The sequence below is a fragment of the Suricata suricatta genome, chromosome 3 (genome assembly GCF_006229205.1).
Source record: "Suricata suricatta isolate VVHF042 chromosome 3, meerkat_22Aug2017_6uvM2_HiC, whole genome shotgun sequence".
NCBI lineage: Eukaryota > Metazoa > Chordata > Mammalia > Carnivora > Herpestidae > Suricata > Suricata suricatta.
Window position 1 is genome coordinate 86,007,074 of NC_043702.1, and position 22,337 is coordinate 86,029,410.

At 33.7% G+C, this 22,337-nt stretch overlaps 1 protein-coding gene across 1 annotated transcript in view; it reads left to right on the plus strand.

The window, feature by feature from the left end:
* The window catches only part of LRP1B (LDL receptor related protein 1B), a 1,807,041-nt gene that overhangs the window by 1,486,954 nt on the left and 297,750 nt on the right, over window positions 1–22,337 (plus strand). The window lies entirely within an intron of this gene.

Below are 22,337 nucleotides of genomic sequence, written 5' to 3' on the forward strand. Positions count from 1 at the left end.
GATGGCTGAACCCCATCCAAAAACAAATTAAATCTAAATTTTTGAATGAGATTTGGATCTCAGTTTTAAAATTTCCAGTTGATTGTTATGCATAGTCAAAATTTGGATTCACTATTATAAGCTAGTATAAACATAAAGGAGTTTACTCAAGACAGAATCAAAGATAAACTAAATGAGCATATCATTTTTTTGAATTACAGTTTGAACACCTCACCTGATTCAGAGATCCTGAGTGAATCTGCATAGGAATTATCAAAATCTTGGTCTTCACAGTGCCTAGCATACTTCCCCCAAATGTGGAACTTTATCAATGATATCAGGTGGTACACAGAAACAGCACCAAGTTAATACAGTAGTATGAAAACTCATGCTCTCCTTAATTCTGTTTTAATCTTCTGATTGACCTAGGAAGCAAGGTGAATTGTATTGCTAGTATATATTTTAACACCTCTGTGACACTCTATTACTGAGATGCAGGGTGAACGGCAGGGAAGGGAGAACTTAGACTATAGTTTGGTGGGTAATAGTATCTAATTATAATTTGATAGCATTGTGTCCATTTCTTTGTGGACATTTTTAGAGTTTCATTCTGTTTCTTCTAACTCATACTGGATTTCCATTATGATAATGTGTCAAGTAAAAGAACAACTTAAAACAAATGATAGTAGAAGTTGTATTCAGATAAGGACAAAAAATATATAAAAAACATTTATCTCAGGGCAGATATGTAAAAAACAAAAACAAACAAAATAAAGCAAACAACCATAAAAAAGAGAGCCTGAGAAAATAGTTTATATTCTGATTCTTTGTTAGGTGTAAAATCCCAGGAAGTAGTAGTGAGGGAGGAAGTCAGTGGACTGACAAAGAGGAAGGGCATATATGAAGAGGTATTGCTACAGAACTGATGCTTCCTGGTATCAGGTGCAGTGGATTTCATCATCTCTTGAAACATTCTTCAGAGAAGCCAGATAAACTCTTGCACTTCAGGATAGTCCATGGGCAAGTAGTATAGTGGGAAGGAGACAAATATTTCTGCTGTTCTTTCCTCTTCTTTGCGTTTTGGCCCATAGTCCATTAATTTCCTACCACCTGAGGAATGGTCAGAGGCTCCAGGCATAGACGTGAAGTTGAGAGCACTATGCTTAAATGAAGTTGCTAATAACATTGATTATAAAAGAAAAAATAATAGATAAGAGAAGAAAAGAGAATAGAAAAAAGAAAGTGGTGGTGAGACAGATTTAATGAGTGAATTAATTTTTATCTAGCTCAATAAATGTTTATTGAATGAAAGGAAGACTTAATTGTCAACAATTACTATAGAAAAATAAGTCACAGGAAAGTAATAATGTTGCCTTGGTTTAAATGTTGAAAGACATTTGGAAAATTATGCAAAAGAAGTTTTCAGTTCTGACCTTAGGTCCCCCCACCATGTCTTCTTATATCAAACTTAAATACAGGAAGTAAATGAAAGCAATGATGCAACATTCATGTCTGTAGCTCAGCTCCTGGAAACCTCACCCTGCTGATATACTGCTGTAATAAATTACAAAACTAGTGTGTTTCTTTTGATTTATTATATCAATAGATCATGAATGTGATGACTGACATAAACATGTGTCCCATACAGCTGGGCTTCACAATATTTTATTTCTCTTTCTACATTTTCAGTTGCTTAGTTAGGAAATTGACAAATGCAGGAAGATATTTCTGAAGCAGCCTTTCCCATAGACTCTTGAAGTAATAGCTTTTAAACTGAGAAGTCCTAGTGTTCTTAATTTCAATCCCTCCCAAAGGACTATTTTATAAAGAAGAAAAGAAAAAAAGATTAATTCATATGAATTAACATTTAATGAATTCAAGTTATAGGTTTTTTTTTTTTGGCTGTGTAAATACATAATGACAGTCTTCATCTGTATTTCCTCATTCGTCCTCTGAGCCATTATAAGCTATCATGAAAATTGAAATTATAGACATTTAATATCAAAGTAATTACCTAATAGAGTGTTATACCCTACTTTAAAAGGAAAGAGTTATTCTGTCATGAGCCCAATCATGTTTTTAAAATTTAGGGTGAAGTGTAAATTACCCCTTTTTCTTTCATGGTTTAAACTACTTTATCTTGGCTGCTGAGAGCATTTCTCCAGTTGGGCATAGAAGGCCTCTATAATATGTGGTCATCTATTTTCTCTGTTTGTACCTATATAGAGAGCTATGTGAAATGCATGTTATTTGATCCCAAGAATTTTTTTGTCCCTTATCAACAATCAACATTTAATATTACCAGACTCGTGTATGTGTGTGTGTGTGTGTGTGTATAATAAAATACTGGGTCAGGAAAGAAGTTCTGTATTGATACAACCAGATAACCAGAGTAGTAGGTAAGAATTGGTTTTCCACATCTATACCTGCAGCAAAACCCTGAGAGCCAATGGAATCTTTCAACATGGGTGGCAGGTTACATCCCATAGACAGGAATAGAAAAGAATGGATTTTTTCATTTGTATATAAAACAGAGAGCGCTACCATCTCTCCCTCCCAAAAAGAAAGAGGAAAAAACATTTTTTCCTCTCTTTTAATACTGGCATAGAAACGGTTCTGGCTTCTCATCGTAACTTTTTGGAGTATAAATACATCTTTCAATCGCCTGATAAAACCTGAATGTCACCAGTTTTTAAGGCCCAGAAATGTATCTAAATTTGGGAATTCATCACTTTTGACATTTTGAGATAGCGGTCATCTTTCTTGCAGCTTGTGCCTTAACATAGGGACTTGGCCCAGCTGTCACTTGGCCCTTTTAGACAGATTGTATTATCCTCTCAGATCAGAGAAACTAGCTAGAAAGTGGCTATTGATCTAATTTGCATGGCATGTGGAGTACAATGTTTCTGGGAAAGGGAAAGCAAATTTCCTACCTATTTATATCGTATACATTTCTGTGTTTCAGGAGGCTAAGGCTCTCTGAAGAGGCACTGGGAAATCCAGTTTTGCTTTCCTGCAAAGTCATAGTATGCAATTTTCTTACCTACCTTAAAGAATTTGAGATTCTCCTTCTTCCTTCCCTACCCACTTTCTTCTTTGCTTTGTCTCCTTTTTTGCCATGAAACTTCTTTTATCTCCCTTCTTTTGCCAAAGTAGAGCAGTAAACAAGATAGACAAAAACAATCCCTGCCCTCATGTGAGATTGTATCTAGTGGAGGACAGACACTAAACAAATAAATATGTGTTAAGTTAGGCAGTGATACTTACACAAAAATCATCTTGGGGAAAAAGAGATTGATACTTTTGAGAGAGTGATTTGGAAACTCTTCACTGAAAGAATGATGAAAGTAAATACCTAAAGCAAATGAGAGAGCTAGGTAGCCAAGCGGACATGTGGTGGAAAGGTGTTCTGGGCAGAGAAAGCCCCCACTGCCAAGGCCTGGAGGAGGGATCACAACTGGTGTGTCAGAGAAGGCCTGGGAGGCTGAAGGGGGAGTTGAGAGGAGAGCAGTAGAACGTTCATTTTTTATTCAGTCCTCACTTCCCTCATCCACCTCACAGACTGCCTGCGAGGGTTCCATGTGGAGAGATAGGCACCTGTACATTACCTGCATTAGATGTGACTAAACTCATCTGCCCTAACCTCAAGGGTTGTGCCTTGGTAAATGAGAATAAAAGTGAAGAAAAACCGAAGATCTTGGCTCTTGCTAGATTGAGCTTCCTTGGAAAAAAGAAACCTTGAAACCATATAATTGAGATCTGTCACATTGTGTTTTCCTCCGTAACAATTTAGTACCTAAAGCTTGTTAATTAATTAATTAATTTTTTTTACTTATCAAAATTATGATATTCAATGGTGATTTTCAAAGACCAAATAGGAGGTTAGGCATATTCATCATCATAAAAATTTGATTTGGCACAACGCTGCACTTTTTATTATAAAGTTTAGTTATGGTTTTCCTTGTTGATCATGACATTTTTTCAAGATTAAATTTTTAAAAATCACCTATTATGAGTGAGATTATAGGAAAATGTTAAAATATCCTTATAAAACAGTTAAATCATATTTATTTTATTAAGATTTTAAATATTCACACAATTATATTCAGCTACATATTGTTTTTCATGCTAATACACATGACAAAAACTTTGAAGACTAAGAGGTGATTTGGACAAATTCTTGAAAATAAGGAATTAAATGAATCAAGTAAATGTGCACATAACAATCCTACAGTCTATACTGAACATGGTTATTGAACACAAGTGAAAGTTTATCAATACAGAAATGCTATAAAAATATGATATTACTAGGCTCATTACCTTGAGAGACAGTACTGGAAATGTAAACTAATTTAAACAGTTTAGACAAATGGATCAATGCCAAAAGCTTCTAATTCTTACAGTGTTGTACTTTGCTGTGTTTTCAAAATTGATACCTCAATAAACCTCTACATTTTTCAGTAGCAAATCTCTATCGATCGTAGAAGACTAAGTGGGAGGAAACATGGAAATGAACTTGTGTGGCAATGGTTTTACTTGTATGTGCCGTTTTTTGTTGATTCACTTCTAATTGATTGCACTGGTGTATTCTTCAAAGTAGCAACCTCTTATACTGAAGGAGAAAAACGCAGTAAGTTTAATTCAAGGAAAGAAAATATTCTAAGTCATACATCAAGGAGAATATGTGGACTAGAAGAAGCAGATACAAATAGAAATCTATAAGAAAGGAGAATGAGGGTTCAATGTGTTTATTTTTGAAAGCAAAATAATGAGATGAGTAAATAATGTCATCAAATCGACTATTAGAATAAATGATTAAAGCTGAGCTTGGCTAAACCACTGTCAGTCCCCCAAGGTATAGACCACTTTTAGGATACTAATATTATAATGGAAAAAAGCCACAGACAACTGAACCAAACAATAACTAGGGATGGTGTGATATGCATGTTAACTAATTCTTTTTGGGGGGAATTTTGGGACAGGAAATAAGAGCTTGTTTAGGTGAGCATAAGTTGAGCTGACCTTAGAATATAAATGGTTAAAAAAAAAAAAAGTCCAAGCATGTGACCTCAAGAATGATTAGATTCTGACTGTCTTGTACCTTTTGGTGTCATGGTTACATGTTATCAACTAGTCTGGGCAACCACTCTGGAAATGGAATATTTCTTTCTTCTGAGAAATTTTTAGGTTGGCTTGCATTACTAGCAGTTGTATTGGCTGGTTTCATTATTTCTTTCTCTAACTCATGTCTTTACAAAGAAAGCAAGGGAGTAGGAAAGAAAGGCTCTCAAATGAAAATACAAAAATTCCAGTGAAATTATTTTGGGGAACAAATATATATAGTTAGGCTTTGTACCCCAAGCATCTGAGCAAGGGCTTTTAATACAGATGCTCGAGTGACCTCAAATACAGGGCCAGTGGCTTTTAAATTCTGAGTTATAATATGATGGCAACATTCCCCTGAGTCATCTGCAGCATCAGAATTAGGAAGACTTATCAGAAGTGTACACATGCGGTTGGTTTTGCAGAAAGACTGCATTTTAAAAGATCAAGAGTACCAAGATCCAGCCTTATTCATTCTTGTGATGATCTCCCTAATGTCTCCTTCCTGCTATGCCAAACCTCCTGGGTGATTCTTTTTAGTCTTTTCCCTGAGCTAAAATTCTTTTCCTTTATTCGTTCCCTTCCTTTCTTTCTGAAATTCATATAGAATATTGAAATCAACCAATTATGAAATATTTGGCACTAAAAGTAAAGTATACTTGAGCATGAGAACTTATGGCATAGTTAACATAAATGCAGTGAATCTACTGGGAAACAAACATTGCATAAGTAACAAATACAACATAGCATATACACACACATTGATTTATAAATCAATCATGTGTATGCACTGCTCATGTCTGAGAGATTAAGAAGACATCATAAAGCTCTTTATCTGCCTATAAGGTGTTTGCACTTATTTGGAATAATATACTATTAGCACTAGAAGTGTTCCTAGAGATAATCCTGACAAGTTTGCCCATTCAGAGATTCATAGTTCACTCCTGGTTATGAAGCTAGTTCTCTCCTCCTCTGCTCCCCAGAAAGTATATGCGGTAAAGCCCTGGTTTGTGAGCAAAATATATTCCAGAAGCATACTTGTAATCCAAAGCACTTGTATATCAAAACAAGTTTTCCCATAAGAAATAATGAAAACTCAGATGATTTGTTTCACAACTCTAAAATACTCAAATAAAATGATTATAATACTGTAATATAAAATAATAAAATACAAAATATAAAGAAAGACAAATGAATTACTAACCTGCATTTGCCTATGAAAACCTTCATGGTTGGTGTAAGGAAGACAAGAGAGGGGAGGGTTATTGTGTAGGATGACTTTCACTATCACTCATAAAATCACTGCTGCCTATTGGCTCAGTGGAATCTTTTTCTTCATGGGGGCCATTGTATACACTCGCATGAATGTTGACTACAGAACAGTATTAATAATGCTTGTCGTATACTGTATTTGATGTAATTGATAATAAGGCAACAGAGGAAGGGATATGTATCTGTAGGCAGCCTAACCTAAAAGGAAGCAAAGCATCCCTAAGCTCACTCTTATACAGAAAAGCAAAGAACAAACTGTCCGTAGGTGCTTTGAAGTGACAAAAAATACACTAGTGCCACTTGTGGACGGACACCTTCCATTGATCTGAAAAGTCACTGATTTCTGCCAAACACCACGGCCTGTGACAGAGGGTCTGAGCATGAGAGATGATCACCCACAATCCTGCAGAGAGAGAGAATGAGAGACAGAGAGAGACAGAGAGGGAGAAAGATTAACCATGGGCTCATTTGTGATCATATGACCTCCAACATAATGTACTATTAATATTGAAAGACATTGCTTGTTTATCGAGTTAAAATTTATTAGAAATGTTTGCTCATATTATGGAATATTCACAGAACAAGTTACTCACAATCCAAGGTTTTATTGTACTTAGTTTAGGACTTTTTTTCTTACTCCATCTGAGGATCAGCAATGCTCTATTTTATGAAAGTATCTCAGGGCCATCCATAGCTAAGTGTGAGGGCTAAAGAGAAAAGGTAAAGGTTAAGACAGAAAGCATGACAATACTGTAATTTGCCAGAGTATTTAGAGAAATTTATATTTTATTTATGGATGAGCTACCACTTAATCAGTTTATATGGATGCTGAATATTTTCATTTTTATTATATATCCCATTTAATGCCTCAAAATGTACTCATTGAGAAATATTGCTTATTTAATGACTTTTTTCAATGACTTAACAATTGGTGTTAACATTTGGGTGATATTAAAGCCAACAGCTAGTTGTCCAAACCCAGTTAAAAGGAGAAAGTTTTATTATCTAATGTGAGTGCTCAGCAGTGATTTATATACTGAATAGTTCAGAGCATGCCCTTGAACAATTGTAGCTGCTTATTTTTTGTCATCTTTCTGGCAGCTGCCAAATTGTAATGCTTAATGATTCAACTTAAATTAACTAAAATGAATCCTCGTGGAAAAACATAATACCTGTCTAGTACAAGGGAGGCTGATTATATTGCCTTCATTTACACAGAAGTTATTCATAATTCATCGACACCCTCTCATTACTAAGTTATGGGCATTTTTTTGAGCAAATGGAAAAATATGTAACTTTGTGCAGGTGTTCATGCTATTTATGCCATATTGGGTAGAGTGGTCAAAATGCTGCTCCTAGCTCATGGAGATAGCTAAATAAAGTTTATAACTAACCAACATGCAGAAGCACTTTGAGAATATATATTAGCATAGCCTCTTCAGATAGTGAAACATTTATCCAAACATTTATCTTTAATATGAATTTTATTAAATAGCTTGAAATGCATGGTAAATGACACTACAATATAGAAAAAATGGCTCTTGGCAATGGCAAGTTAAAGGAGAGCATGGCATTTTATTGAATATTTGAATGTTATAGATTTTTTAAATCCTTAATTAGATCAATTATAGGAAAGTAGATGCAAAGTGTCAGAGTTTGAAATGTAGATAAATGCATGTTAACGTGTAGTGAGAGTAAAGCATTGAATTTTAAATTAACTACAAAAATGGAAATCATTCCCTTTATTCCCACATTTTTCTTCTTCTCTGTTATAAAAGATCTCATTTATAGGCCATAAGAGGAATTAGTAGCAAAGCTATTTAAAATGTGTGGCTTAATTAATTATTTTTACTTTAATCTGTCCTTGGGCAAAATATTTCCAAGTGGGAGAATTTGTTAGCCTCAATGCCTTTGGGTTGGAATGCCTACTTGAAAAATCAAAAGAGTGAGAACTAGTCAATTGAGTAATCATTTTAATTGCCAAAACTCGTCATTAAAAAGACCTTCCCACTGGACACTGGCTTAGAAGTAGTTGATTTAGTGGTTTCATGTAGCTTATGTTGTCTTTTATTTTTTTAAAGACAACTTTACCAGGATCTAGAGATTGACCTCTCATTTTCTACCCTTTCTTCCATGGATTGACCGTCATCAAATCTAAATTGCCCAATCTGGAATAGAACAAGAACTCAGTAGGTTCTATAATTTTTATCTAGATATTTAAAAAAAATCTGACTCAAGGATAATTTTCTTCACTTTACAAATTTTGGGATTAATGCTTGTTGTTGTTCCTCTTGTTTTACAAGTGTTTAAAGGGACTGAAAAACCTCTAATTCTCTGATTTCATACAAAATAACATAACTTGTTGAGTTATAAACAATGAGAAATAATTGCCTTAATGAAGACATTAAGACTGATCTCTCTCTTTTTTTAACTTAAAATTTCTAATTTACTATTTTTTAAAGCATGCAGAAGTTCAGGGCACCTGGATGACTCAGTCAGTTAAGTATCTGACTCTTGTTTTCACATCAGGACATGATCTCACAGTTTCGTGAGTTTAAGTCCCATGTCGGGCTCTGTGCTTGTAGCATGGAGGCTGCTTGGGATTCTCTGTCTCCCTCTCTTTCTGTCCCTCCCCCACTCATGCTGTCTTTCTCTCAGGATAAATAAACTTAAAAAATATTTTAACAAATAAATAAATAAAGTGCAGTTCATATGCAAATTTAATACCTTTAAAGGTAAATCTACAGTGTCATAATTAAAGCAAAAAGAAAATGTAAATAACTAAATGTTTTCTAAATAGTAAAGCATCTGGTATATTGTTACTATTTCATTATTTTTGAGAGTCTTATTTTTTATTCCCCTTCACCTTCTTCACCCACCCCCACATCTACCTCCCTACTCTAGTAATCTTTTGCTCTTTCGTTCCTGTTAAGAGTCTATTTTTTGGTTTGTCTCTTTTTTCCCTTTGTTCCTTTGTTTTCCTTCTTAAATTTCACATATAAGTGAAATTATATGATATTTGTCTTTGACTTATTTCACTTAGCATTATACCCTCCAAGTCCATCCGTGTGGTTGCAAGTGGCGAGATGTCATTCTTTCTTTATGGTGGAGTAATATTCCACTGTATATGCTTACCGCATCTTTATTCATTCATCTTTTGATGGACACTCAAGTTGCTTCCATAGCTTGGCTACTGTAGATATTGGTGCAATACATGTAGGGTTGCATATATCTTTTTGAAATAATAGCTTTGTTTTTTGGGGTAAATACGCAGTCACTGAATTACTGGATCAATTGGGAGTTCTGTTTTTAATTTGTGGGGGAGCCTTCATAACATCTTCTACAGTGGTTACACCAGTTGTATTCCTACCAACAGTGCACAGTGGTTCCTTTTACTTGTTTAATTATTGATAAAAATATACATGTCCAAGTGTAAAAGAAATTATGAGCTTTGCTAAGGATACAAAAAGAGATTCTTAAAATTTTATTTTCAAATATTTTATTATTATATTGTTTAAATTATGCTATGGGGCATAGTATAGTCCTTAAAAAATTTTAAAAAATGATATCTAAAACAATTTTCTTATGTGATATATTAATTGTATCCTTAAGCATTCATATGAAATCATGATTAAATATATATTTATATATACATATAGATGATATAACATATACATATAAAGAATTAGAAAAAATGGGATACATTGCCATATTTTTCTGTTTACTGTTATCTCACTTAGAGGCTGGCATGAAAAAGAGTTTCCTCTTGGTGCCTTAGTTTTTCCTGTCACAAATGAGGCACAAAAACTCTGGAGGAATACTATCTTATACAGCAGATTAATTACATTAATGTCTCATGAAAGGTATACTTTTAAAAATACATGATTATGTCTTTCAGGATACCATTGTGTCTGGAACATTTTTTATGACTAGTTTAAAGTTAGGCCGAAAAGCTCCAGTGTTGATCTCTTTTACACTGTCACCCAGGTTTTATTTGAAATACTTCTTGTGATTTAAGACCATTAAATGGGGAGGGGTGTCTCTGAGTCCATTTGGCTTGCTTCTTATTTTTAATTAAAGAAGATACATAGCAGGGCATCTGGGAGACTCAGTTGGCTAAGTTGCTGACTCCTGATTTCTGTTCAGGTCATGATCTCAGGATTTGTGAGTTCCAGCCCTGTGGAGTCAGCACAGAGCCTGCCTGGGATCCTTTGTCTCCCTCTCCCTCTGCCCCTTCCCTGCTTGTACTCACAAGCTTGCTCTCTCTCTGTCTCTCAAAAATAAGTAAATAAAGTTAAGAAAGATATATGGCAGGAGATACTTGATATTCTGCATATATTTATGTTTTCATGTTAAAAAATTATGTTTAATTGAGAAAGAGCCATTGATAAGTAAGATAAAAAGACTTCACTTTTTATCCTGTAGAGGTTAATTATTTTGGAGGTCAGCAAGATCTCAATGAATATCAAGTAGTTTTCACTGACTTTATTTTCTCCTAGCATGGAATATAAATTATTTTACTGAATACATGAGTATTCATATTTTAGTGGTTTCTTTTTAAATATTATACATAACAGTATTGAAAACTCGATGAATGGTGTTGAAAGGTTCTCTTATACTATTTGCAAATAGCATTTATATGATTTATTTGATTAAAATGGTATGAAATTCTAATAAAAAAACATCTAGGGTGTGGTCTGTGGGAGACAGTATATATTGGTGAAGTACATTGCTGAAGAATTGTTTATTTGCTCCCAAATTACAAAGAGAGTTTGGAGGAAGACTGAAGGGTTAGGCCCCACTAAACTGATAAAATAGAAAATTTTAACTCATAAGGACTGGTGGATATGAGAGTTCATGTTGTAAAGTATCACTGTGTTCATCAATCTAAGCTCCTATCACCCAAGTACAATCATGCTTTAAAATTGCTTATTTTTTCCACTCTGGAAAACAGTATGGAGGTTCCCCAAAAAGTTAAAAATAGAACTACCTTCCCTCAGCAATTGCACTACTAGGTATTTACCTAAAGGATACAAATATACTGATTTGAGGGCACACATGTACCCTGATGTTTATAGCAGTATCATCCACAGGAGCCAAACTATGGAAAGAACCCAAATGTCCATCTATTGAATGGGTAAGGAAGATGTGGTATACACATAGAATGGGATATTACTCAGCCATCAAAAATAATGAAATCTTGCCATTTACAATAATGTGGTTGGAGCTAGAGCATATTATGCTAAGTGAAATAAGTCAGTCAGAGTAAGACAAATACCATATGATCTCACTTATATGTAGAACTTAAGAAACAAAACAGATAAACATAGAGGCAAGAAAATAAAAAAAGAAGCAAACCTAAGAAAGTCTTAACTATAGAGAGCAAACAGGGTTGCTGGAAGGGAGGTGGGCGTGGGATGGGCACAATGAGTGATGGGTGTTAAGGAGGGCACTTGTGATGAGCACTGGGTGTGATGTGTAAGTGATGGTCACTAAAATCTACTCTTGAAACCAGTATTACACTGTATGTTAACTAGAATTCAAATAAAAATTTGGAACAAAAATTTAAAAAACTATTTTTTTCAATACAATTCTTCTTCATGAATACAGGATGAGTTAGCTCTATATTACTGATTGACAAATTATTCAGTCAGCATTCAAAAAAGCTTTCTCTCTATTGGTTCCTATCTGCCACTCTTTCCTCAAAAGGTTTATGGTCTTATGAGTAGTGAAGGGAGTGTTATTACTGCATCAGGAAAAAATAAATAGAAAAAAAAGACCATAGACTTTTGACTGGCCAAGTCTATCCATTAATCTTTCTCACTGTATATCTTTTGATTAAGTGTGGATGAAGCATTGGCTTCATCATTTAAAAGCCATTTGCCCTCAATTCAACTATAGCAGGTGGTTATAATACCTTTAAACTCTTCTGAATGTTTTGTTCTGAACATCATTCCAGACACACCCAACAAAGAAAACAATATTCTTAATATAAAAACATGATTGAAATTATGAGAGACTATTGAATACTGAGAATGAACCAAGGGCAGGAGGGGGAGGGGGGAAGGGGGTGATGGTCATGGAGGGGGGCACTTGTGGGGAGAAACACTGGTTGTTATATGGAAACCAATATGACAATAAACTATTATTAAAAAATTAGAAAAAGAAATGTTGGCATAATGAATCAATATTCTCAGGAAATCTTTTTGATAAAAACATTCCATTTTTTGAAAAACACCCTTTTCTGTAGGTTTAGATCAGTAAAGTGGCACTGATAGCCCGGAAGGCGGTTGCAACATTAAGAAGATACTAACCTGTTTTCTTGAATTCTAAGAACAGTGTTGCTCTTCAGATTTGTTTTTGCTTCAAACATATTTCAGTGAGCAATTTTTAAAAAAATATTATTACAGATAAAAGGCAAAAGCTTGATGTTTTTAAGTAATAACTGAATAAAATAGAAAATATCGAATTTTATTTCATGGACTCCTTTAGTATTTAGTCTTTAAGACTGCTCTACCTATTCTTTTAATAATCTTTGAAGTCTTTATTAATCTAGATCTGGTTTCTTTAGCTTGCTAGTGTTCTCTTCTTCCCTCTCTGTCCTCTCTCTCTCTCTCTTTTTATGTATGTATGATAATATAACATTTAGGGAGTGATGGATTAGATGTAGGAAACTTCGTTTTCTAAACTTCATTCTGCAACTTACTTGGTACACTTTGAACATTATTTCCTGGAATTAAAAATATATCCCATCTTATATCATGGGTAGTTATAATAAAGACAGCTAATGTAAGTTCCTTCTCATATTTAACATATTTGTTTTTTTAATAAATATTATCAAAAGAGTATAAAAATAGAATAGTATAACAGACTTCATGTACCACAGAGTTTGTTTCTTAAATACCCCTTTTCTATTTCTGGTCTATGTATGATTTTGAAGCATTTATTAGACACTGAAACATTGTATCCATAAGCATTTTAGTATGTAACTGCAAATGAATGAATATTATTGTTTTGTATTTAGTTTTCATAATCAAAATACTTTTGTTGTGGGGCACCTGGGTGGCTCAATTGCTTAAACATCCGACTTCAGCTCAGGTCACCATCTCGCCACTTGTAAGGTTAGAGCACTATGTCGGGCTCTGTACTGACAGCTCAGAGCCGAGAGCCTGCTTCGGATTGTGTTCCTCTCTCTGCCCCTCACCTACTCATGTTCTCTCTCTCTTTCTTAAGAATAAATCAAACATTTAGAACATTTATTGTATCATAAAGAATAGTACTTCTTAGTTCATCAAATAATGCAGTAGAATTGATTGCAATTATCTTTTTAAAACATCAAATTAGTGTGAATTATAACTTATGTGAGATAATTCACTGAATTTAAGTATACAATTTGAAGACTTTTGAAAACTGTATAAGATTGTATAATCACTGCCACAGTCAAGATATATAGTAGTACATTTCTATCACTCCAAAATATTTCCTCATGTGCTTTTATTGGCTGGGTCATATGATTGGTGCATGTTTAATTACTTTAAAAAACTGTAAAGGGGCACCTGGGTGGTGCAGTCAGTTGAGCATCCAACTCTTGGTCTTGACTCAGATTATGATCTCATGATTCATAAGTTGGAGTCCATAGCGGACTCTGTGCTCATGAGATTCTGTCTCTCCTCTCTGACCGTCCCCTGCTTGTGTTTATCTTTCTTTCTCTCTCTCAAAAAACAAAACAAAACAAAACAAAAACAAACAAACAAAAAAACAATAAACTCCCCCCCAAAAAACCCAAAACGTTAAAGGAAAAAAAAACTGGTAAAGAGTTTTCCAAAGCGACTACACAATTTAACTGTCCCACCAACAGTATATGAGAGTTCCAGTTATTCCACATTTTCAGAACAGTGGTGTGTATATTTGTATCTCATTGTGGCTTTAATTTGCGTTTTCTTATGCTAGGAATGTTGAGCATCTTTTCATGTGGCTACTGGCCACTTGTCTATTTTCTTTGTGAAATAGCTGTTAACATCTCATGTTGGTCTTTATTTATTTAAATTTTTTTTTGGCCTTCATACAATTGAGTCCTAAAGGTTTTTTACTTACTTTGATTCTAAGTACTTTGCTTGTTAAATATGATATGTATATTTTCTCCTGCTCTGTGGTTTTGGCTTTTATTTATTCAATTTTAAATTTCTTTTTGGTGATGTATCTTAAGGAAAAATGTTTTAGGTTTGATAAATTTGAATTTATCAGTTATTTCTTTTATGGTTCATGTGATTTGCATGAACTTTTTCCTAAATCAAGATAAAGATTTTATTCTATTTCTTTCAGAAGTTTTATAATTTTAGGGGGAAACAATTGAGGTTTTACCTAGAGGTAGTATGTTAGTTTTAGTGTGTTCATTGATCTCCTTTATCAATCTGAGAAAATTTCTTTCTGTTTCTAAATTGGTAATTGTTTTATCAAGAAGGAATTTTGATTTTCATCAGATGCTTTTTCTACATCTATTGACATATGTTTTTTTCTGCTCTATTTTCTGAATACACATGGTGAAACCACCTGTAAGGAAGACCTTTCCCTTTCCCTCCTTCCTTTACTATTATTGTTGTTATTAATCTTTTATTTTTTTAGTTACTTATGTCATTATGGAATCACAGAGATTTATTGTATTATATAAATTATAGTCTATTACCATTATTATTTGTTGCTCAAATTGTCCTATATATGGCCACTGAGAAATCTTTCAAGTGGAATCCTATATCCTCTTGACAGACTTCATAATTTTTTGCACAAGTCTTTATTTTTTGCCCTTCAAGATGTTGTCCTTTGTGACTAGCTTTTTTCACTTATCACAGTGTTTTTGAGGTTCATTAATGTTGTATACAGTAGAGTAGGATAAAGGAATTGACTGTGACAGAAGACAGAGTGTAGTGGGGAACTTAAGTCCCTCATTTGAAAAAGTGATTTTGAGCTAATTATTAAAATTTTGTTAATGTTTTATTTTTATTTATTTATTTTTAAGAGAGAGACAGACAAAGTGTGAGCAGAGAAGGAACAGAGCGGGAGACACAGAATCTGAAGCAGACTCCAGGCTCTGAGCTGTCATCACAGAGCCCCACATGGGGCTTGAATTTGTGAACCGTGAGATCATGATCTGAGTCAAAGTCAGACGGTTAGCCCACTGAGCCAGCCAGGCACCCCTGAGCTAATTTTTGAAGGGTTGAACTAGTTGGGTATTTTAGTAAGGATCTCAAGCATGGAGAACAGCCTGTCTGAAGACCTTATATGTGCTTTGTATATTTGAGACACAATCAGGAGAGTAATGTGGCCCAAATAGAGAGAGCATGAATATAGAGAATTGTAGGTGATAATTCCAGAGTGGTAACAGGGTCAGGTCATGTAAGACCTTATAGACCATTTCAAGAACTTTGAATGATCTTGAAAAAGATTAGATGTATAGATATACTCACATCTCGATGTAGAAAGGATGTTATTTTTTACTCATGTTTTCTTGTGTTACTGTTAATTTTTTGTTTTGAGTTTTTGCTTTATCTAACAGACTTCTATTGAATAAACTGAATTTTAAGTTGAGACACATTTCTATAGTATGTTTCTTAATTTAAAGATTATAGGCAATCACACATAACAACTGTGGAAGACTTTTTATAATTCTGAAAATAAGCAGCATTTTACAAGAATATATTATTACTCAAGAAACAGATGACAGTGTTTACTTCTGAGGAAAAGGATGTGAGGTTGGGAGTTGGAGGTGGAAAAGAGTGTTTGCATGATTATTGCAATTGTTAAAAATAAGTTCAACACATTTTGTATATAAATTATGCTTCAGTGAAGTTGATTGAAAAGAAAACCATATGCATAGTAAGGAAGATATGTATATGAAAGTATTTATAGTCAGTGCAGCCAGCTCCTATAGTAGTTTTTAGTTTTTTAAACAGTTATGTCCTTTAGTTTTATTAATAAAGAATTTTAAGATGATATTACCGCATACTTATGGAAATGCAGATACATTTTTATTTACTCACCTTGCTACCATTCTATATAATTTTATAAATATTTTCACAATTACTGAAGTGACCCTGGCGTAGCCTGTGGCCACATGTTTACAATTTAATAAATATAATATATTAATAATATAATAATATCACATATTTTATGTTTTATATTATAAATAATGTAAATAAATAAAATGTTTACATAAACATTTTGGATACAACCTTCAATCGCAAATCTTTCATCACTTTCTCAAGGTGACACTTAACAAATGAGATTTGATTTTGTTTTGTTTTATTTTATTCATTTTGGCTAGAAATCATGTTCCAAAGAGATAGAGCATGCTTCCTTCCACACACAGCAAACAAAAATCTTTGGTTCCCAAAACTGTAAGTCAGTTGCAGTTTCGGGATGGCCAGCATCAACCTAAGGTGACTTGCTTAGTTACAATCACCACATTTAATTTCCCTTCAAAGTTAATAATAGCCTTTATGGCTCTTAGTAGAAATTTCCAGTTGACATAGGACAAAAAAATGAACTGGAACTCAAGGATTTTACCAAAGCAGACATTAATCTTACCTCTAAGCAGAAATTTGATGAATTGATAATCTCAGAAGTTGAAAGAGCATTAGGTTTACAGTGAAAATCTGCTTTAAAAGTTTGCATTTTAGGTTGACTCTTTATCATTTGTAACACTTTTGAAAATAAGAATAAGACTCAGTATTTTAGAATACTACTTTTACAAGCCTATCTAATTGCTACCACATGCAAGCAAAAATAATTATAGCAAAAATTTATGAAAATTGTACTATGTAACCATGCTAACAGTTTTATGAATATTATTTAACAGTTTCTAAAATTTTATGACACATATTCTATTTTTGTTATTTTGAAGAAAAAGGAAGAAAGGCCTGGAGAAGTGAAATAACAAGTCCCAGGTTGCACAATAAGACAAAGTGTGAAAACAGACCAAAAGTTTCTGACTCCAGAGCCCAGGCTGATAATCCTAGGCTATACTTTCTTTTCTTTTTAGAAATTTTTAATGCTCATTTATGTCTTAGAAACAGAGACAGCATAAGCAGGGGGAGGGGCAGAGAGCAAGGGCAACAGAATTCAAAGCAGGCTCCACGCTCTGAACTGTCAGCACAGAGCCCGACACAGGGCTTTAAACCAGGAACCAAACCATGAGATCATGACCTGAGCTGAAGTCAATGCTTAACTGACTGAGCCACCCAGGTTCTCCTATTCGTTCTTTCAAATGTAGTGTTAAATTAGTTTCTCGCTTCCCCAGTACATATTTACGTGTGTGTGTGTGTGTGTGTGTGTGTGTATACATATATATATATATATATATATATATATATATATATATAGACATACACACACTGGAAAACCTCTCTTTATGCATACAAATAATCATACTTTTGTGCAAGACACTTTTTTAACTTTTTATAATGTAGCATCCAAAATAATATTTGATTTTTGTCAGATATTCAGTAAGTCCCAATTTGAAAAATTAAAACTGGCATTTCAGTATACCTTTGACATAAAGGTTTTTATTTAATATATATTTCTTTGGCTAGCTCTTCACTTTTCCTAGTAAAAATTAAAATGCCAGGAGAGTTGTATTTAGACAATGATCTCAAGAGTAACAGAACTGAAATATTTATCAAAGGTATGAAGATGAGCCTGAGGAGATGATGCCTACAGTTCTTCAGTAAAACACAAATTTGGGTAATACCATTTTACAAAGAAAAAGATTATATCTTTGGGTGTACAACCATATAAGGTACAAAGGTGAGTTCCAAGTTCATATATAATACACCTTTAAAAAGATAGAAGCAAAAGGAAGAAACCCAAACACAAGACAAAATATTTTTAAACCATTCTTTTATTAACTGATTTGATAAATAAATAATGATTGAATGTTAAATATGTCTTATTCGAAGCACTTGAGTTAGGAAAATGAAATGATACAATTGCTGGTTTCAAATTATTCAGTTTTGCCAGGGAGATGGACAAAACATAGCTCTTACAATATTCTCTGATGAGTGTTATAATGAATGTGTGTAAAAACTGTGTGTGGCAGGAAGGAGAAGTTTTGCTTTGGGTACCAGGGAAAGGATTCTCAAAGAAACATTTCTCAGTGGGTCTCACAGCGGACATTTTTAGAAGGAATTCAAAACAGAAAGAACTGACTAAAAACTATATTTAGTTTTTTTTAAGTTTACTTTTTATTAGTACAATCAGCTTATGAATCACAAACTATCTAAATATATCAGAATAAAAACATGGACAAATTATACTTTTAATACTGTATATATGAAGGCATGGTTCAGAACTTTAAAAACTCTCTTGAATTCCACTTAGGAATGGTGATAACACTTCAGGAATATCTCTGTTTATCTTTCTCTGTGTGGCCTTAAGAAATAACTTACCCTTTCTCTTTCCTTGAAAAAAGAGCGGAGTTGAGTCGTTGATTTTTACTCTCCCATTTTTTAGTTTAGGGGACCGATTCCCAACAAGCCAAATAGATTATCTGGGGAAACTAATGAGTCTCTCAGAATAGGGTTCACTGCTATATGTCTCTGGGGCATATCTACTAGATCTTTCCCACACCTCTCCTCCTTGTTCTCTGGCACTAGCAGGTTTTCTTGACGTCAACTGGCTTCGCTGTCCTCTGGCATCTGGTTTAGATTGGTCAATAGAAAGAACAGAGAGTATAAAATCAGAGTAATTCATTCTCTCCTCTTCCTTTATGCTGGTCTGCCTCTCTAAGGCTAGCAACCCCCTCACACAATAGGCAGAATGTTAGATGATTGCTGTGCATATTGTTCTTTTCAGATTTGGTTAGACACTAATGACATTGTGATACTGCATTTTCTTCAAACTCATTCAGGCAAGTTAAATATAGTCATCTATTCTTAAATTAAATATCTCAGTTTTGAGTCACTGATTTACACATTACCATTCTCTCCAAAGCAATTAAAGCGTCCACAGTTGTTTCTTTGCAACCTGTAATACTTTGTCATGCCTGACCATTGCAGGGGCCAACTTGTCATTTCTCATAATGATCGTTTACTATCCTGCCAGTGAGGCAATCACCTAAGGTGTTTGGGAAGCCTCCTGTTCACTTGGCTTTTAAATTGTTTGGTTAAACATTTAGCATCTGGGTGTTGGACATATGTTGTCTGACATATAAAACTGAATATTTTTGTATTCTTTTATTGGTTCTAGTGTTCCAGTAAGGCACCAGGGAAGTTTCAAGATGGAGAATCAGATGACTAGTGATTTAATTCTTGACAAAAAATTTTAAGTCTAAGGGGCATTACCAATTTAATTGTCTACCTAGGAGGACGCATGTGAGATTAATATACATTGTGTCAAGAAATGGGTTTTCTGAATGAATGAGTTCTTATTTTGAAAAATGAGCCTATTTATAGGTTCAAGGTGAAAATGCTTCAAATTTGTGCCATAATGGTACATTACCATATACATGGTAAAGTGCAATTTCTGATGACAAAGCTTCCACAAGTGTACATAAAGATGCTGATTAGGCTTGCAAGGTGCAGTATTTGTGAACTTTTGATAAAAATGTTTTAACATGAAGATGAGAAAGTATAATTTAGTGGATTTCACTTCTCTGTTCCACATGGAACTCTAACCGGTGAAATGAGATGTCTGGAGTCAGCTCAATTCTCGGTAGAACCTATTGTATGTACCCTATTAAAGCAACACGCATAATTTTAGACTGAGTTTAAGTTGCTTTTTTCCTGTTTCTCTGTGTCAGCAGAAGTAGAAAAGTAAACTACTAAACTCAATCAGTGTTAAAATTTATAGAAGGTGCTGTATATATCAAATAGACTTTTGGTAACAACATAGAAAAATTTTCATTGTCCTATGACTAGCTATTTGTTATCCATTAAAAAGAAATTAATTTTACTTATGTCTAACTATTAAAATTTTGTTTTCATTTTTAGTGATTCATCAAAGTGTGTATTTTGTTCATACAAAATATGATACTGGATAGAAAAAGGAATCAAAGATACTACTTTTGTTCCTAACTTGAAGGATAAAATAATGCAGTACATATACATATGCTAATATCAAAGAAGAATTTCCCTAGTTTCTTTAAAGCAAATTTTATATAAAAAATTAAAATCAGATCTTGGTTGATCTAGTCCTGAAATATTTTGTCTTAATATTTGGATCTGAATCTATTTGGATCTGAAATAATGTCAAATCTATCATCTAGGGTTGATTATATAAACTGTGAAGCTTCAATCCTCATTAATGAAATGTGGAATGAAGTGGCATTTTCTCTATCAATTACTATGAAGAGAAGCATTCACGAAGTGTTAGCTTTTATTGTTTACAAAAAACGTGGTAAAGGAACGAATGAATGAGTGAATAAATGAATGAATGAAAACCCTCATAAATTTTGATAAAAATAATTAGGAAGCCCGTCATTTGCAAACACTATTCTACTCTGTACCTTCCTTGCCTTTCTTAAGTAAAACATCAAAACTGTTATCCTTTTTCTGGACAAATGCAGCTGATCTTAATTGGTCTCTCTGCACTCTTCTGCTTCTATGTAATTTAATCTCTACACCAGCGGCAGAATAATCTTTAAAACTACAAACCAATAATGATATTAATGTGCCTGAAAAGCCCAAATGACTTACTATAACTTTCGCAACAGAACTCAGATGCACAGCCTTGATCTCCCGTATACATTTGCCCTTCTGGCCTTTTTCACCAGGCTCTTGGGATCCTCTTGTCAGATGTCTGAGCAACTGTCATGCTCATTTAACCTTTGTTCATTTCCCCAGAATTTTCTGTACCCCCTTCCTCTTGGTTTTTACACCATGTATTCCCTTTGCCCAGACCCCTTCCTTTTCTTTTTTTTTTCCTGTCCTATTGACTATCCATCATTCCCTTTCTCAGGAAAACCTTCCCAGATAGCCCATTAAAGCCACTATCATTGTATGTTCACATAACAATCTTTCCTTCATCATATTGCTTTCTTTAAGAAAAAATATTTATTGAAATTTAAAGTAGATATAAACCTTAAAGCTCGGCTTTTCTAAAAGGAAAGAGTGAACCTATTGGCTTAATCAGTTCAGGCTGCTACAACAAAATACCATCGACTGGGTAGCATTTATTTCTTAGAGTTCTAGAGGCTGAGAAAGAAAATGAACATACCCATGTCTCCTAAAAACTTCATTTCCCTTTTTAATCTCTCTCTTTCCATCCCTCCCCTTCCCCACTCTGTCCATGGGAAACACTGTTTTTGTTGTTGTTGCTATTGTTGTTTTGTTATTAGATGATATGGGCGATATCTTTATTTCTGGTTTCTTTCACTCAGGATAATTATTCTGAAATTTACCCACATTGTTACATGCATCCAGCTCATCTTCTGTTTCTTTTTTCCTTTTCCTCAGTACCTTACATTACATGTGTTAAGGAAAAAACATATCCATGACACTTGTTACAACATCAATGAAGGTTTTTTCAGGACTCTCACATGAAATATAAGGGAGTATTGCAATGGGAGTTTGTATAGGAAAGAAAAAATAATTGCCATGGAAATAATTATAATGGAGAGAGATGCTAAAAGCTTCCTGAAGGAAAACCTGGGTCCTAGAGTTCTTTATATTCCTTACACAGTTCTGAGAGCTTGATCAGTGTTCACTGGCTGTCTAAGGATTCTTAATAAAAATAATGTTTATTAGTAGACACAATCTCATGTTTTTGGCCTGGTGATTTTGTTTTATAATATTGAAAAAATGCAGTTGTTTATATGAACTGAATAATTAGTAATAGAAACATACTTACATATAAAATAAATACATCATAAAAGCTAAGGATGATTAAAACATTTAAAATAAACTATTAAGAATTTTATAATTAGTATATTTACTAATTTATAATTAGTAAAATGCATTTTATCTGATTTTCATTGATTAAATCCATCTAAT